Below are 20,697 nucleotides of genomic sequence, written 5' to 3'. Positions count from 1 at the left end.
AGTCTATGAGATGAACATTTCATCTTCAAATTATTTGACTTATAATCAAAGAAAATAGTTTAGTTCGCTGACCATACTTATTTCAAATTTAGATTTCATTAGATCTACAAACTGAGTAGATAGGTTAGCGCATGTAGATCTATAAATAATACTGTCACCATATAATTGAGCTATTAGGATCTATTTATTATATTTCTTAATGAATAGAGTTTTGTTAACACTGCCTATAACAAAATTATGACTTAGTAAGAATTTAGTCAATTTCTTATCCTAAGCGCTGGGAGCTTGTTTCAAGATAGTAAACATGATTTGAAATTTGGGATCTTTAAAATCCTTTAGTTGTTCAACATATACTTCCTCATTTAAATCATCGTTTAAAAAAGCACTTTTGACATCCATTTGATAAAATTTAAATTTTTTATTGCATGCAATGGAAATAAATAATCTGATTAATTCAAGGTGCCCAGCTGGTGCAAAGGTTTCATCATAATCAATACATTCTATTTTAATATACCCTTGTACAACTAGTCGTGCCTTATTTCTAATAATGTTCCCATTTCATTAGTTTTATTCTTAAAAATTCACTTGGTTCCAATCATATGTTTATCAGTTGGTTTAGAAACCAAATACCACACATCATTTCAAATGAATTGATTTAATTCTTCTTGCATGGCATTAATCCAACTTTCATTGACAAGTGCTTCATTTACATTACTTGGTTCAATTTAGGAAGTAAAGCAAGCATGATTACATATATTTTCTAGTTGTTTTCTTGTCTGAATGCTAGTGCAAAGGTTACCAAGTATTTGATTAGTCGGATGATCTTTGACTAACCTTAACTCAGTATTATCTGATTTAGATGAAGAGTTAATTATATTAATCACATTGACATCATCATCATCATGTTGATTAGGACTGGGTATGATCTGTTAATCATCTATCACAACATTTATAGATTCTTATATCACCCAGCTCTTTTGTTAAGGACACGATATGCCCGCCTGTTTAGAGCATAGTCTAGAAATATTCTCTCATCGCTCTTGGCTTCCAAACTTTTCAGATTTTCTTGGTCACGTAAAATAAAGCATTTGCTTCCAAAAGTTTAAAAATATTTAACTGTAAGCTTTTTATTAAACCATAATTCATAAGTTGTTTTGTTTTTAGTTTTTCTAATATAAACACAATTAATTATATAGCATGCAGTATTAACAACTTCAGCTCATAAGTTTTTTGGTAGGTTCATGCGATTTAGCATTATACTAGCCATCTCTTGAAGAATTTTATTTTTTCTTTCAATAATTTCATTTTGTTGAGGTGTTATTGGAGCATAAAATTTATACAATATTCCATGATCATTGCAGCATTTCTCATAATTATTATTTTCAAATTCGGTACCATGATCACTTTTAATTTTGACCACAGATAACTCTTTTTCACTCTAGATACGTTTTAAAAATTTTCTTACTTCATCAATAGTATCTGTTTTTTCTCTTAAAAAGGCTACCCAAGTATATCTAGTGTAGTCATTGACTACAACCAGAAAATATTTCTTTCTGCCTCTACTCTCTGTACTAGTTGGTCTGACTAAATCCATATGGAGAAGTTCAAGAGGTCTAGCTATGGCTAAGGAGTTCACTTTCTTGTCACTACTCTTAATTTGCTTGCTAATTTGACATGCGCCACAAACTTTTTCTATCTTTTTCAGTTTGGGTAGGCCACGTAAGTGATCTCTTTTGCTCAATTTATATAGATCTCTATAGTTTACATGTCCAAGACGTTTATGCCATAGTTCGGTCTCATTTGTTTGGACCATGTAATGTGAATGTTTTGTTGAGTAAGAGTTATCAATTATGTAACAATTTTCAGACGTTCTGCAACCATTTAATATTACACTTCCTTTCTCATTTATAATCTCACATCCATGATCTGAAAATTTTACACTATGTTTATTATAATAGATCTGAGATATGCTCAAAAGATTACTTTTTAATTCTTCAACATATAGAACATTTTCAAAGAGAGCTAAATTAGGAAGTTGTACATTACCTTGGCTAATTATCTTGCAGTTGCTTCCATCTCCGAATGTAACTGAGCCGCCATTTACTTTGTTGATGTTTGAGAATATATCCTTATCACCTGTCATGTGTCTCGAACATCCACTATCCAAGTACCATCTTGAATGGCTAATAGCTTTGAAAGCTGTGTAAGCAACAAGACACTTAACCTTTGAAACCCATTTCATTACGGTTTTAGGTTTAGGAGGATCTCTTGTTTTTTGCTTTGTTTGGGGGTTAGGATTTTTCCTTTTTTTATATACTCTAATCTTTTTCGAATCAGATTTCAATAGATCTTTAAGCAAGTCCACAATTTTTTCAGCTAAAGGAGGTTTCTTATTTCTTTAATGTTTAGAGCTGATGGCCTTATTATTTATTTTAGAGACTTGAAAATATTTTGAATTTTTGAAGTCATTCCTTTTACAATTTGAATCTCTTAGAGTCTTAGCTTTAGAGTTCGAGGATTCTCCTTTTACAAAGGTAGGAGTAGAATCTTTATGTTTTAAAGAGTTATTTTTAATATAACCCAAACCAGACTTGTCACTACATCACTTCGATGAGGTTAACAATTTTTCAAGTTTATGGTCACTAAGGGCATATTTCTAAGTGTCCTTTGAACTCTGAAGGGAAGAAACTTTAAGTTTTAGTTTCTCATTTTCGGTTTTAAGTTTTTGCAATTCGGAAGACTTTAAACTCAAATCTAATTTTATTTTTTCAAAAGAATCGAAAAAAATGAGATTTTTCTAAAACAACTTTTTCAAGTTCTAATTTTAATTTAGCATAATTTCCTTTTTGAATTTTCAATTTGACAGCAATTTTACAACTCTCTCTATATAGGGCATTATAAGCATCTTGAAGATCATCTTCATTTTCAGGGTCACTTTTTTGGAGTTTCATTATCAGACATATCACAACTATTTGAAGAAGTGAGTCTGGCTATCGTCATACAGGCTTTCAAATCATTTGCATTTTCTTGGTCTGATTCATCATATTTAGAATTAGTTTCAGACTCTGATGATTTATCCCAAGTAGCTATCATGCCTTTTCTTTTAAATTTATCATTTTTTAGGATATTTAGAACCAAATGCCAATATTCATAACAGTTGAAACATTGATTGTCTTTTGTTTTAGATTTTTAAAATTTTGATTTTCTTTTTCTTTTATCAGATGGTTTTTGAAAATCTTTTCTTTTCTTATTTTTAAAAATTCTATAAAATTTCTTTGCTAACATTGTCATATCATCATTGTTTTCTTTAAGATCAGAATTTTCATTAGTTTCTTTTGAATTAGATTTAGAAGATTTAAGAGCAATAGACTTCACTTTAGGAGCTTTGAAATTCAGCTCACAAGTTTAAAGAGAACCAACTAACTCCTCAACTTTCATAACATTTGTATCCCTTAATTCTTGTATAGTGGTAACCTTTGAATTAAACCTATCAGGAAGTGATCGCAGTATTTTTGCACAAACCTTACTTTTAGGGATTCTATCTTCACGACCTCACATGGAATTTACTATGTCATTTAATTTTGTAAAGAAGTTCATGAAAGACTCATTTTCTTCCATATGAATCTCCTCAAATTTGGTTGTGAGGATTTGAATTTTAGATTTTTTTTTACTATAATATTTCCTTCATGTGTCATTTCGAGAATATCTCATGCTTGTTTAGCTGTATCACAAGAAATAATTCTTTTGAATTCATCAGGCGATAGAGCAAAAGTTATAGCATTTAAGGCTTTTGCATTTGCACTGCTTCACTTTTCTGAATTATAGTCCAAAAGGCAATGCGGTTTCTTTCATTGATATGGTTCCATCATCGGCTACTACTTCCATCATGGGAGAGATCCATTTAGATATAGTGGCTTGCCACACACTTTCATCTAAGGATTTGAGGAAATTTCTCATCATGGCTTTCTAGTATGAATAATTAGAGTCATTAAAAGGAGGTGGCCTGGTAATGGATAAGCTTTCAAAATTTGACATATTAAAGCTCTGGATCTAGCTCAAGGAGGTAAATCCAAAAAATAAAAAGAGCAACTCGCTTTGATATCACTCGAAAATGAGAGCTTACGGTATCCTAGAGGGGGGGAATATGACAATGCCAAATAATTGAAACAAGTGCTGAATATTTAAATAAAACAAAGATCTCAATTGTTTGAGTATTGAAACCTTTATTTTAAATAATTTGTAGCATTCACCTAAAGTTTTAGGTAAGTAAGACAACCTTATTTTACGAATTTCTTTAAAATCAAAACCTCAAACTTGTAAGAGTAAATTAAAGAATTACAACATTTACCATACAACTGAAATTAATTACATTTAATCCACCACAAATAAAAATAAAGCATTCACCACATGCACGAAGAATTATAGTGGTTTGGTGCTTCAAAACCAACCATACCTACTCCACTCCCAAAATTACTTCCTTTGTAATTTTGGCTTTCACTATGAAAAGGTTTTCACAGGATCACCTTAATAACCTGATATAATTCCTTATGATTTTCACGGGCTATCACAATAAAAACCTAAACTGAGATTTTACCAGGCTATCTCAGACAAAACCTTAATTGAGATTTTCACAGGAAATCTTAGAAAAACCTAAAAAGGGTTTATAGAAGGTATACTTATCTTCACCGTAGATGTAGCAGAAGCTTATAGCAGAAGGACCTCTTTTTTAAATGTACATGGTTCGGTGTTAAGTCAGATAGAAAGGGTCTATGGCTCTATTGATTTTAATTATGTTAAACTCAAAAGCTACTTAATTCAATTCTCTTAGATCTCAAAGAGGAGTATAGTTTACTCTCTTAGATTTAAACTTGAAGATCTGAAATTAAAAGGAATTGAAAAAGTTATTTAAATAAATTATAAATACCGTCTAATAGCTTGCTAATAACTTGAGCTTCTTTCTCTCTTGCAGAAGAATTTTGATGATTAACTTATGTAATTCGGAATGAGGGAAGAACTCAAATTATAAGCAAATAATTTAGAACTTCGGTTAGCTCGAAACAGGCTTCAACTAGCCTAAGTTCACCGGATTCAGTTTAATAGATTTCGGATTACTCGGGATAAGGATTATCCAAAATTTTGCTGACCTGAGGTCAACTTCAGCTAGCCGAACAGTATAATTTGGCTAGCCGAATTTCCCCTTTGGCTGACTGAATTCCCCAAAATTCCAAAAGTTAATGCTTCTATAATTTGACCCGATCTTTCTTGGGTTGGCTGAATTTCAAGCTTGGGCTAATCGAACTAAGCTAAGGTTTTGCTTGTGATTGCAAATAAGGTTTTTCTCGTGATAGCTTAATAAAATCACAACTGTATTAGGTTTTAAAGTGACCCTAAGAAAACCTTATTCATAATGAAAGCTAATATTACGTGGAGAGTAATTTTGGGAGTGGAGTAGGTGTAGCTGTTTTAGGACAGTTGTTGACATATAGAACCACTATAATTCTCTGTATTTGTGGTGAATGATTTTATCTTTATATGGTGAATGGTTGTAATTTCATTTTAGTACAAGTGGTGAATGATTGTAATATTTTATTTTATTTACTCTTGATATGTTTGTGATTTTGATTTTAAAAGTATTCATGAAATAAGGTTGTCCTGCCTAAACTTTTAGGCGACGGTTTTCCTACGAATCATTTGAAATCAATATTTCAATACTTAGGCAATTGAGATCTCTGATTTATTTATTATTCAACACTTTATTCGATTATTTGGCATAGTCCTATTCTCCCCCCACCCAGGACTTCTTAAGCTCTCCTTTTCAAGTGGTATCAAAGCAGGTTGCTCTGTTTTTTTGGATTAACCTCCTTGAGTTAAGATCTAGAGCTTTATTATGTCAAATTTTAATAGTTTATATATTACTAGGCCACCTCCTTTTGATGGCTCTTATTATTCTTATTGGAAAGCCAGAATGTGTATTTTTGTAAAGTCCTTAGATGAAAGTGTGTGGCAAGCCACTATGACTAAATGGAAACCTTCTATGACTGAAGTAGTTGCTGAGGATTGATCCAAATTTATGAGAGAAACTGTATTCTATTTATAGACTGCAGATCAGGAAAGTGAAAACAGTGATAATGTTAAAGCCTTAAATGACATAACTTGCGCTCTATCGCCTGATGAATTTAAAAGAATTACTTCATGCGATACAACTAGGTAAGCATGGGATATTCTCGAAATGACACGTGAAGGAACAACTATTGTTAAGAAATCAAAAGTTCAAATCCTCACTACCAGATTTGAGGAAATTGGTGTGGAAGAAAATGAAACTTTCATGGATTTCTATACAAAACTGAATGACATAGTAAATTCTATGTGGGGTCTAGGAGATGGAATCCCAGAAAATAAGGTTTGCACAAAAATACAGTGATATCTTCCTGATAGATTCCAAGGTTACAGCTATTCAGGAATTAAGGGATACTGATCTTATGAATATTAAGGAGTTTGGTCTCTTCAAACATATGAGTTAAATTTTAAGGCTCTTAAAAGTAAGTCTATTGCTTTTAAAACTTCTAAAATTGTTTCAAAAGAAAATAGTACTAATTCTGATTTTGAAGAAAATGAAAATGATATGGAAATGTTAGCTAAGAAATTTTATAGAATTTTAAAAAATAAGAAAATAACAGATTTTCAAAAACCATCTGATAAAAGAAAAGGAAAATCTAATTCTTGAAAATTTAAAACAAAGGACAATCATTGTTTTAACTGTCACGAATATGGGCACTTGGCTAATAATTGTCCTAAAAAGGATAAGTCTAAAAGAAAGGGCATGATAACTACTTGAGATGAATCATCTAACTTTGAAAGTTCTTCTGAGTTTGATGAATCAGAACAAGAAAATGCAAATACAAATGATGTGAAAGCCTTTATGACTATAGCTAGAGTCACTTCCTCAGATAGCTGTAATATATTTGACTGTGAAAATCTCAAGAGTGACCCTTAAAATGAAAATAAAGATGATCTTCAAGATGCCTATAATGCCCTGTACATAGAGAGTTGTAAAATTGCTGTCAAGTTGAAAATTCAAAAAGAAAAATATGCTAAACTAAAAGAAGAACTTGAAAATACGGTTTTAGAAAAATCTCAATTTTTAAATTGTCTTAAAAAAATAGATTTAAGTTTTAAATCTTCTAAATTGCAAAATCTCAAAACTGAAAATGAAAAACTAAAACTTGAAGTTTTTTCCCTTCCGAGTTCTAAGGATACTTGAAAATATGCCCATGGTGACCAAAAGCTTGAAAAATTGTTAAACTCATATAGAAAATGTGGTGACAAGTCTAGTATAGGTTATATTAAAGGTAATTCTTTGAAATCCAAGGATTCTGCTCCTATTTTTGTAAGAGGAGAATGCTCGAACTTTAAAGGTAAGACTTTGAGAGATTTCAATCATAATGATTTCAAAAACTCTAAACCCTTTCAACTTCCTAAAATTAATAATAATGCCATCAGCTATAAACATCAAAGGAATAATAAATCACCCTTAGTTGAAAAAATTGTGGACCTTGCTTAAAGAGCTTCTGAAATCCAACTTAGATGAAAATAGAGTTTATAGAAAAAGGAGAAATCCTAATTCTCAAATGCAGCGAAAATCAAGAAATACTCCTAAACCTAGAACCGTAATGAAGTGGGTTTGAAAGGTTACGTGTCATGTGCCCACACAGCTTTCAAAGCTATTAGCCACTCAAGATGGTACTTGGATAATTGATGTTCTAGACACATGACAGGTGATAAGGCAATGTTCAACACTATCAAAGAAGTAAATGGCGGCTCAGTCACTTTTTGAGATGGAAGCAACTACAAAATAATAGGCCAAGGTAATGTACAACTTTCCAATTTACCTCTCTTTGAAAATGTGCTCTATGTAGAAGAATTAAAATATAACCTTTTGAGTATATCTCAGATTTGTGATAATAAACACAATGTGAAATTTTCATATCACGGATGTGAGATTATGGATGAGAAGGGTAATGTAATATTAAATGGTCGCAAGACATTTGAGAATTGTTATATTATTGATAACTCTTGCTCATCAAACCATTCATATTACAGGGTCCAAACAAACGAAACTGAGCTATGACATAAACTTCTTAAACATGTGAACTATAGAGATCTTTATAAATTGAGTAAAAGAGATCACTTACGTGGCTTACCCATACTAAAAAAGATAGAAAAAATCTGTAGCGCATGTCAAGTCGGTAAACAAATCAGGAGTAGTCAAAAGAAAGTGAACTCCTTAACCACGACCAAACCTTTAGAACTACTCCATATGGATTTAGTAGGACTAACTAGAATGGAGAGTAGAGGTGGAAAGAAGTATTTTCTGATCATTGTTGATGATTACACCATATATACTTGGATAGCCTTCTTAAGAGAGAAATCGAATACTCTTGATGCAGTCGAAATTTTTTTAAAGCATATATAGAATGAAAAAGAGATATCTATGGTCAAAATTAGAAGTGATCGTGACACCGAATTTGAGAATAAAAATTTTGAGAAATACTGCAATGATCATGGTATATTGCATGAATTCTTTGCTCCTAAAACACATCAACAAAATGAAATTGTTGAAAGAAAAAACAGAGTTCTATAGGAAATGGCTCGTGTAATGTTAAATAGCATGAATCTACTAAAAAATTTATGGGTTGAAGCTGTTAGTACTGCATGCTATATCATAAATCGTGTTTACATTAGAAAAACTAAAAATAAAATAGCTTATGAACTGTAGTTTGACAAAAAGCCCACTGTTAAATATTTTCAGACTTTTGGAAGTAAATGTTTTATTTTATGCAACCAAGAAAATTTGAGAAAATTCGAAGTTAAGAGCAATGAGGGAATATTTTTAGGCTATGCTCTAAATATTCGTGCTTACAGAGTTCTTAATAAAAGAACTGAAGTGATTCAGGAATCAATAAATGTAGTAATTGGTGATTAACAAATCACACCCACTCCTAATCAAGATGATGATGAAGTTAAAATAATTGATATACCTTACTCTTCATCTAAAACAGTCAATACTGAGACAAGATTAGTTAAAGACCATTCAACTGATCAAATTCTTGGTAACCCTCGTACTAGTATTCAAAGAAGAAAATAATTAGAAAATATATGTAATTATATCCGCTTCACTTCCCAAATTGAACTGTCCAATGTAAATGAAGCACTTGCCGATGAAAGTTGGATAATCATCATGTAAGAAGAATTAAATTAATTTGTTAGAAATAATGTATGGTACTTGGTTTTCAGATGTACCGACAAACATGTAATTGGAACCAAATGGATTTTTAAGAATAAAACTGATGAGATGGGTAATATTATCAGAAATAAGGCGCGACTGGTTGTACAATGGTACACTCAAATATAAGATATTAATTACGATGAAACCTTTGCATTAGTTGCGCACCTTGAATCCATAAGATTATTTATTTCAATTACATATCATAAGAAATTCAAAATATATCAAATGGATGTAAGAAGTGCTTTTCTAAACGGTGACTTACATGAGGAGGTATATGTCTAACAACCAAAGGGTTTTGAAGACCCCAAATCTCCTAATAATGTATATCATCTTAAAAAGACACTTTTGGTTTGAAACAAGCTCTCAAGGCATGGTATGAAAACTGAATAAATTTTTACTTAGTCAAACTTTATTATGTGCAGTGTTGATAAAATTTTATTGATCAAGAAATATAACGATCATATTCTAATAGTTCAGATCTATGTTGACGATATCATTTATGGATTTACATGCACTAACTTATCAATTGAGTTTGCAGATCTGATGAAATCAAGTTTGAAATGAGTATGGTCGGCGAACTAAACTATTTTCTTGGATTATAAATTAAACAACTTGAAGATGAAATGTTTATATTACAAACCAAATATGCCTTGAATCTTGTAAAAAGATTTGGGTTTAAGAATGGAAAAAAGTTTGATACTCCAATGAGTACAACTCTTAAACTCTCTAAGGATAAATCAGGTAAAAGTGTAGATTCCCGCTTATATCAAAGTATGATTGGTAGTCTCCTATACTTTACTGCTAGTAGACTTGATATTGCTTTTAGTGTTGGAATATGTGTGCTAGATATCAATCTAATCCTAAGGAATCACATCTAATTGCTGTTAAACGGATAATTAGATGTTGCAAGTTTTGCTAACTTAGGAATTTGGTATCCGCATGATACATCCGTACAAATTGCCAGATATACTGATGCAGATTGGGCAGGAAATATTGACAATAGAAAATCTACCAGTGGTGGATATTTCTATGTAGGAAGTTGTTTAGTTTTATGCCTTTGCAAGAAACAAAATTTTGTATCTCTCTCAATAGCTGAAGTTGAATACATTGCAGCTGGTAATGCTTTCACTTAGCTTATTTGGATGAAAAGAATGTTTGTTAAGTATGGTATTGCACAAGATACAATAACACTATACTGTGATAATTCGAGCGCAATTAATATTTTAAAAAATCCAATCCAACATTCTCGTACAAAACATATAGATATTCGATACTATTATATTCGAGAATTAGTTGAAGATAAGAGTATCGTGCTTTAATATATTCAAACTGAGAAGCAGCTTGCAGACATACTGACCAAACCGCTCAATAGAAATAGATTTTTCAATTTAAAGCATGATATTGGTTTGTATATTATTAATTAAATAATTACCATGTTTATGCATTTATTTTTGTTGTTTATTTTTTGATTGAATGCATAACTTAGTAATAAAATTAAAAGAAAATTTTTAAATTTTAAATTTAAAAAATTAAGATTTTTTGAGGCATCTTTGACCAGTCTTGTACACACTCGACCGGCCGAACCTTCGACTAGTCAAGGACGGCGTAATTTCACTCTAAAAGAGGAAAAATACCTTTTTCAATTCATTTTCCACATTCTTCCTCAACTAACTGGTGCCTCTCTCAAACAACCCAACTTCCAATCTTGGTTGTAAGTGTTTATTTTTCTATTTCCTTCGTGTTTTGAGTACATCTTTGCTAGTTAATCTAATATTTAGGTTGTATTTGTGATTTCAAACCCTCTTTGAGGTAGGTTTTGATCAAAATCTGATCTAGCTTCAATCCATTCATTCTCTTTGATCTATTTCTTATGCTTATCATTATGGAGTAGCATTCAAAGAGAACAACATCTAGAAAAAGCCGTGGTAGCACATCATTTCGATCGGCTCCATCTAGTGTGAGAACCCTCTGAGCCACCGAAGAAGATTCGGAGCATATCAAGGATTTTCGCACAGGAGATATAATCATTGAGAGAACCGTTAATATTGATCATATTGCTCTATTCGGTCTTGTTATAATTTTGACCGAAATCGGTTGGGATCACATCCTTAGTTAGGGCAGAATGGCTTATCGTTCCATTGCACTAGGAATATATGCTTCTATTTGTGATGTGTCCCTTGAAGAACTTACATTCACAATTAAATTCATGGAAGGGACCTTCATAGTTAATCGCTATCTTATTTCGGCATTGACTGAGATTGCCATTGCAAAAGATATAATTCCTATTACAAATTTGACTGATAAAATGACTAATTCTGAGCAGCAAGTAATTACACGTAAATTGTGTAACTTTGATGTTGAATGGAAGTCAGGTAATGCCCTTCTAGTTAACCAAATGTTTTCCAAATATCATATTCTTCATAGGATTTTCACTTTAAATGTCTATCCTAGGTTAGGGAATAAGTCTAAACTTACTCCCTTTATAACTCGAGTTCTTCATTCTGTAGTGTCTGGTATTCAAGTTTGTCTTCCTTCATTAATATGTTACATCATTATTCAGTTCTGTTTACATCCTGGTCATGGATCGATTCTGTTTGCTTATCTCATGACTTGCATTGCTTTTCATTGTAATGTCACCATTCCTACGTCTGAGGCATCGGAATCTGAATTACCATTTAACAATACCAACCTAAATAAGATGAATCTAAAACCTCTTCCTGGCCAAAGTGAAGAAGAGGAGGAAGAACATGCACTTGAAGACACTTCAATGGATGATATTTTTGCTGAACTGGATGAGTCTGATGATCCAGAAGATCCAGATTATCAGCCTTCTCAGGTCGCTGATCGTCTAAAATCTTTGGAGGAGAAGGTCACTACTTTACAGGTCTCACAAGACAACCTGGTTCAAACCCAACAATTTATAATGAAGTACATGACAAAGTACTTCCATCGCATTAGCTGGAGTTTGAATCAGCTCGACCCTTCTCTGCTTGCTCCTTCATCATCTGGATCTGATTGATATCTTATCTTTTTAAGTATTTTTTATTTCAGTGCTGTAAAACTTAAACTTTACTTGTTTTTTTTTGGATAATTTCTTAACACTCTCTCAACCTTTTTAATGTTATTTCCCTAACATTTAAACTTTCTTATGCTGGTTTTTATCTCCTTGCTACATATGCTTACTTCTTCTATCAAGTTTGATTGCTGATCATTTAAATTCCTATCTATCTTACTTGATAGTTATCTATTTCTTTATTTGTCAACTTGTGACGAAAAGGGGGAGAGTTAGTTATTATTATTTGAAGAAGGCATATTATTTGATGGAGAATGATGGCGGATATATGAATGTGAATGCATGAAGGGTTAATTGAAAGATTATATATGCTATGAAATGTGTTTTATGTTATGATTGATGCAGGGGAAGTACTAATTGAGGGAGAGTAGTAAATATTTTGAAATCTTCACCAATCATCTACAACATGAGTACAAGAGTACAAGGCTTCATTCTCATAATTGTAATATTATGTGTTTTGTCATGAAATTGACAAAGGGGTAGATTGTAAGTGCTATAATGTTTAAAGCAAACTTTGTTTGTCAAATTTTATTTAGCCAAAGCAAATGATCAAGTTTAAGTTCTATTAGAAGATCAAGCTTAAGTTCTAGCAAAAGATCAAGCTCAAATTTCTAATAAAAGATCAAGCTCAAGTTCTACTAGAAGATCAAGCTCCACAAAGAAGTTTAAGTCTTTAATCTACTTCAAGACAAAGAAGTTCAGTCATTTCAAGTATTATAAACCCTAGAAAGGCCTTAAGTTTAGGTGCTTTTAAGAACTATTTAAAATTGAGTTTTTATGCTTGTATTTAGTTAAGTTTCGACCAATCTAAGGTTTGGCTCGACTAGCCTAAGTTTTAATCGGCCAGTACTAGAACAAAAAGAAGCTAAACAAAAAATTTGTTGCATTTTCGGTCAGTCGAGTGGCCTACTCGACCAGTCGAAAGACAATCTTCGACCAACCCTAAGTTTCTTGGCTCGAAGTCCAATAACTGAATCAATTTGGATTTTGGCACCTTCGGCCAGTCGAACACCATCTCGGACCAGTCAAAGCCTACCATTGACCAGTTGAATTGGGCCTTCGACCAGTCAAAGATTTGTTATATCTTATCCCGCTCAAATATGAACATCTGCTGGAACAGAATCCGGTGCTTGGGCCAGCCAAAGACTGTCTTAGGCTAGTCGAATAACCAACTTCTTTGCCTATAAATTAAGGTTCTCTCTCAATCCGAAAATTCATTCAAGACTATCCAAATCCTTCTGCATGTGAGAGAGAAGCTTCATTTATATTCAAGCTATTGAACGGTATTTATAAATTACTTTTTTTTTTTTATAGTTTTTTATTTGATTCCTTAATCTCAGACTTTATTATTTTGATTCCAAAGAGAGTGGATATTACTATTCTTATTGAGATTTAAAGAAATTAATATAAGTAGCTATTGGTTTAATTTTAATTAAAAATCAATAAAACCCTGGACCTTTTCTATCGAACTAAACATTGAACATTCAAGAAAAGAAGTTCTTCCGCTACAGCTTCTTCTATGGTGAAGATAAGTATACATTTGTTTATTTTCTGTATTTGGTTTTTCTGAGATAGCCAGAAAATCTTAATGAGGGGTTTTTCTTGTGATAGCCTAGTAAAATCACAACTGTATCAGGTTTTAAGGTGACCCTGAAAAAACCTTTTTCATTGTGAAAGCCAATATTACATGGAGAGTAATTTTGGGAGTGGAGTAGGTGCGACTGTTTTAGAATAGTTGTTGGCACACAAAACCACTATAATGTGAATGATTTTATCTTTATGTGGTGAGTGGTTGTAATTTCATTTCAGTACAAGGGGTGAATGATTGTAATAGTTTATTTTATTTACTCTTGTTAAGTTTGTGATTTTGATTTTAAAAAGTATTCGTGAAATAAAGTTGTCCTGCTTAAACTTTTTAGGTGAAGGTTGTCCTACAAATCACTTAAAATCAACATTTCAATACTTAGGCAATTGAGATCTCCGATTTATTTATTACTCAGCATTTTATTCAATTATTTGCCATAGTCCTATTCAACCCCCTCCCCCCCCCCCCCCCCCTCTAGGACTTCTTTAGCTCTCCTTTCAATAACTAATTTTGGTTGTAAATTCGGCTAGCCTCAGTTTTGGTTCGGCTAGCCCGAGCTTAAAATTCGGATAGCTTGAGAATCTTTAGGGCAAATTCCAGCAACTTCAACGTTTCAAATTTGTGGGAATTCGGCTAGTCAAAGGTCAAATTCGGCTAGCCGAATAGGGCTGTTTGGCCAGCCAAAGTTGACCTTGGACGACCCGAATTTTGAATAAATCTTATCTCGTGTGATCCAAAGTCCATTGAACTGAATCTGGTCTACAAGCTAGCCGATTCAACTTCTTTGCCTAAAAATTGAGTTCCTCTCTCATTCCGAACTACATAAGTTAATTATCAAAATCCTTCTGCAAGAGAGAGAGAAGCTCAAGTTATTAGTAAGCTATTTGAACAATATATATAAATTTAATTTATATAGCTTTTTGTTTAATTTTCTTAATCTCAGATATTTCTAATTTAATTCTAAAGAGAGTAAATTATACTCTTCTTTTGAGATTTAAAAGAATTGATTCAAGTAGCCATTGGTTTGAACTTAAATAAAATCAATAGAACCCTAGACCCTTTCTATCTGACTGAACAAAGAACAATCTACATTCAAGAAAGCGGTTCTTCGACTACAAGCTTCTGATACGTCTTCTACATTGAATATAATTATACCTTCTAAACTCTATTTGGTTTTTCTGAGATGGTCTGTTAAAGTCTCAGTTTAAGTTTTATCTGAGATAGCCTGAAAATCTCAGTGAGGGGTTTGATTGTGATGGCCCGTGAAAATCACAAGAATTGAATTAGGTTTTAAGGTAACCCTAGGAAAAAATTTTTCATAGTGAAAGCCAAAATTACATGGAGAGTAATTTTGAGACTGGAGTAGGTGTGGCTATTTTTTAAGCATTGAACCACTGTAATCCTCTGCGTTATGTGGTGAATGCCTTTAAATTTTTTATGTGGTGAATGGTTGTATTTAATTTTAAGTTGAGTGGTGAATGTTGTAATATTTTATTTTTATTTACACTTGCAAGTTTGAAGTTTTAATTTTAAAGAAATTCGTGAAATAAGGTTGTCCTGCCTAAAACTTAGGTGAAAGTTGTCTTACGAATTGGAATCAACGTTTTCAATACCTAAGCAATTGAGATCTCTGATTTATTTTCATATTCAGCACTTCTTTTGATTATTTGGCATCATCCTATTCACCCCCCTCTAGTACATCTTAAGTTCTCCTTTTCAAATTGCCTAACTTAAACTATTTACCAATCAAATTAATCAAGGCAATTTAACTCTACGGCTTCCATACCATTGAAGGTCCAATCACTTAGACTATGAAAGATATGCAACTAAGCAACTAGTGTATAGAGATAGTGTATATGAGTGTGTGGGATGTGATTCCCATCAATCTTAAATATTCATCTAATCATGCATTATAATGAAGCATTTAAACCACATAAACATCATTAACAAATGTGAAAAGACAATTCCAAACACGATCATATATAATGGTTCAGCTACGGGCCTACTCCACTCCTGGCGGACGCACTCAACCTATGAGTGTCCCAGATTTTACTATCCAATGGTTTTAAATTAGGTTAACTATGAACCTTTACAACCTACACAAGGTTAAACTAAGAAGCTTACACCAACCTTAGGAGCTTACACAAGGCAACTTTATGCCCGTACAAGACAACTCTATACCTACATAAGGCAATTTTATGCTTACACAAGGCAATGGGTCCTACACAAGGACACTTCTAGGTCCTACACAAGGCATCTATATGCTTACACAAGGCAGTAGGTCTTACACAAGGACACTACAAGTATTCTCCTGTCAAAGGCCTACGAAAGGTCTTAACAAGTTTGACAACTCAAACTCTGAATCTCAATCCTATAAAAGGAAAAGGCTTTAGACTTAATGAACTCTTAGATTTACTTATAAGTGAATGAGCCCCATTTCAGTACATGTTGTTGAAGATCTTCCTAGTGGTGAAGAGTCTTTAGCTCCCTTGAACCGCAACCACTTGTAAATGCTCCAATCAAGGTACCGAGGTTGTTAGGTTTAGGGTATGGTTGATCTACTCTAGTTAATGATATGCATTCAAGATTTATAGAAGATTCCCATGACCAAAGCCTTTAAAGATCTGAGCACAATGATTTACATTTAAAGAGGGTTGCTGGATGATCAATGAAGGTCAGAGTTCATTCTTCAATCCAAGATATAAATATACCAATACATACCTTTAAGCCATGGATTGAATGATGAACTCCTATGGGAAAGAGGACTTGAGAGTAAGGGAAATCACTATGGTAATAACTTTCTCAAAGTTCTCTTCAATACTCACTCGAATATCGAAGAAGTAACCTAAGTGTTTATATAGACTCAAATCCCAATGATAAAAAAATGGGTAGAGATCTATTGTTGTCGATGCCATCGAAGGGTCTTCGATAACATCAAAGTTTCCTTCGATGTCATCGAACGTTCTTTAATTGCATCGACTCTCTGCACTATGATTTTCAAATAAGTGCAGTACAAATTCTGTCCGATTCCATCGAACATTCTTCGATGCCATCAAAGGGCCCTTTGATTTTATCAAGAGATGGCTCGATGCCATAGGGATTTTCCTATGAACATACCACTTAGTTACTGGACATATTGATAACTATTTATGATGCCATCGAACGTGCTTCGATGTCATCAAGTGGAAAATAGATTTTCATATAGAAATGCTCTGGACTGTTTCGTCCATATTTTGATGCCATCAAATAGTCTTTCGATGTCATCGAAATTTGAAATCCGATGTCATTAAATGGTCTTCGATGTTATCGAGAATATATGATTTTCCTTGTAAGCTCGTTAGACAAACTGGTCCTATTTTTGATGCTATCAAACTATATTCGATGCCATTGACTAACTTACTTCGATACCATCAAAAGTGATTCGATTGCACCAAATATACTTAATGTATTTCAAAGCTTGCTAGATATATTAGGTCTTATATCGATGTCATCGAAATGCATTCGATGTCATCGAAACTTAAGTTTCGATTGCATCGAATTGCCTTCAATTCCATCAAATATATCCAAGTTTTTCACAGTTGGTTGCTGGACTTATATGACACTGACTCGATGCCATCGAAGTTGTCTCGATTGCACTTAGATTACAATCAACAAAACATGAAAATTTCCTAATTTTCTTCTATCTCCATAGGCTTTAAGCAAACTCCAATTTAAGCTTACTAAGGGTTTTACAAAGATAGTTTTGGGCAAGTTTAAATGTATTCCAACTGGGTCTTTTACCTGATAGGGTTTGGTTTAGGAAGTGAGGCTTAATATACTTGTAAAGCGTTGTCGCACCCCAGACCTGGAGAGCGGGCTTACTAAGTTCCCAATTGCTGATTCCGACTCCGACAGCCTAGTAAGCCTGGTCTCCGGGTCTGGGCACGACAGTTGTTGGTATCAGAGCATAACAAAATAACCCAGAAGTAACTCATGATAACATTACATATTTGCTTCAAGCACGTTCTCTCTTTGATTCTATTTCTTTAATATCCAAGTCCTTTGAGGATTCTAATCTCAAGGTGTCCATCACCTTTGTTCTTGTGTAGACGATGACGCTTAGACGAGGCGCCCATGGCCATGGCGCTCGTGGCCATGGTTCTCATTCTGCTCCAATGACCCGAGCGCATCCCACTCTACCTGTTGCATACCCTAGTCTTGACCCTATTTCGGAGGTCCTTGTTCCACCCCCAGTTGATCCCGTTCCTCCACCGGAGCCTGCTCCACCCGTGCCCAAGGCTCCCACTCCTGCAGTTCTTATGCACCTGAGGCTAGTGTAGCCCCTCCCGCACCTACCATTTCGGTTGGAGCCGAGTAGCTACAACAGATGCTCCATGTAGTCACCACTACCCTCCAGGGACAGGGCAGGCATCCTGTAGAGACTCCTGAGTAGGTCGTGCAGATGCGAGCGAGCGCTTTGTTCCAAGATTTTAGATAGTATGATCCCCCACGTTTCAGGGTTGAGCTTAATCCCACTGCGATCGAGTTATGGCGTATAGAGGTGGAGAGGATCTTCGACACTATGCGATGTACATCATAGTAGCAAGTTCCTCTGGCCATTTTTCTTCTCCAGGCTGAGGCCTAGCATTGGTGAGCTTCTATTTCCAGATCCGTTAGGCCAAATTTTGTATGGACCTGAAAGGACTTCGTGGATCATTTCGACTAGAAGTTTTTCCTTGAGAATATTTAGGAGCAGAAAGCCTTAGAATTCGAGACATTAGTCTAGGGTGATATGACAGTGGCACAGTACGAGGTCCGCTTTGTTGCTTTGTCCTGATTCACAACTTACTTGGTGGAAGATGAGAGGCGGAAGGCTCGTCGTTTTGTGAGCAGCTTGCATTCCTCTCTTAGGAGTAGAGTAGTTGGGCATCTTCTTCCTACTTTTGCTGAGGTCGTGCATAGGGCCTTGGTTTATGATGAGGATTAGGCTATGTCTCAGAGGTCCAGAGAGCAGAGCGGAGACCAAAAGAGGAAGGCACCCTCCAGTAGCTCCCATCAGCATAAGCACCGATGACATAGGGGCCGTTCAGGCTTTAGACCGTCAACAACGCAGCCAGCTTCATCCTCTTCGCAGCCAATAACTCCTTCTAGGCCATTTACTTGCGTTTGCTATGGTTGCAGGCAGATGGGACATCGTAAGCACAAGTGTCCCCATCCTCAACAGTAGTAGAGGGCACCGCAGTAGCCCCCGAACCATCCACCACAATAGCAACAGTGACCCCAGCATCAGCCTCCTAGGCCTCCTCCGCAGCAGCAGAGGTAGCAGGGTAAACCGCCCTAACGACCATAATAATAGTAGCAGAGACCGCGACAGAGGGGACAGGCACCTCCCCCACCGGCCCAAGGCAGGTTTTATGCCACTCAACAGGTTGTGGACCCTTAGTCTTCAGGCTTGCTTCCCTTGCCATCTCAGGGCATATTCTATGTCGCTCAGTAGGACCCTCAGTCGTCTTCTGGAGGAGTAGTTGAGGGTATTCTTCTTATCTCTGCTTGTATTGCTCGTGTATTATTTGATTCTAGAGCATCTCATTCATTCGTGGCTGAGAAGTTCTGCCGATCGACCGGTCTTCCATTGAAGTTCATGCCCTAGGTCTTATCCGTTTCGACTCCCTTGAAGAAGTCTGCAGTTTTGAGCCACCTCTGTTCATCTTGTCCTGTCTTGGTTGGAGAGATGTTCCTCCCGCTGATTTGTTCGGTTTACCGATGGCCGAGTATGATGTCATCTTGAGTATGGATTAACTTGCCGAGTATCATGTTGTCTTGGACTGTGCTGCGAGAACAGTCACGTTTTGCATACCCGTCTTGCTTATGTTCTAGTTCATTGCTGAGCCCAGAGGAGAGCTGCTATCGAGTTTATTGGCCTGTATTGTTGAGGAGTCAATGGCTAGGTGTTTCAAGCAGTTGTCAGTTGTTTGTGAGTTCTCGGATGTGTTTCAAGAGATTCTGAGTTTGCCACCATGTCGGCAGATTGAGTTTTAGATAAATCTAGTGCCTGGTACTGCGTCTATCTCGAAAGCCCCGTATCGGATGACACCAATGGAGTTACGAGAGCTGTAACAATAGTTAGATGAGCTCCGAGAGTTAGGTTTTATTCGTCCGAGCAGTTCACCATGGGGAGCCCCTATATTGTTCATGAAGAAGAAGAATGGCTCGTTGAGGCTCTACGTGGATTACCGCGAGCTCAACAAGGTCACTATTAAGAACAGATAACCCGCTCCCGAGGATTGATGATTTGTTCGACCAACTACAGGGTGCTCAGTTCTTTTCCAAGATTGACTTGCGCTCCAGTTATCATCAGATTTGGGTCCGAGAGGAGGACATTTCGAAGAAAGCTTTCCGGACTCGCTACGTTCATTTCGAGTTTCTGGTCATGTCTTTTGGGCTGACCAATGCACCCACCGTCTTCATGCAGCTGATGAACGAGGTCTTCCGGCCCTACCTCGACCAGTTTGTCATAGTCTTCATCGATGATATTCTGGTGTATTTGAGGACCCGGGAGGACCATGAGATGCATTTGCAGACTGTGTTGGAGACCCTCTGTGCCCACCAGCTGTATGCGAAGTTGGAGAAGTGCAAGTTCTGGCAGGAGGAGGTGAGATTCCTCGGTCACATGTGACGAGGGAGAGTGTCGCTGTGAAACCCTCAAAAGTTGATGCAGTGCGTCAGTGGGGCTAGCCCACGAACGCATTTGAGATCCGTACCTTCCTTGGTCTA

Source organism: Magnolia sinica, chromosome 1 (genome assembly GCF_029962835.1).
Source record: "Magnolia sinica isolate HGM2019 chromosome 1, MsV1, whole genome shotgun sequence".
NCBI lineage: Eukaryota > Viridiplantae > Streptophyta > Magnoliopsida > Magnoliales > Magnoliaceae > Magnolia > Magnolia sinica.
Note: the sequence above shows the minus strand (reverse complement) of the source record.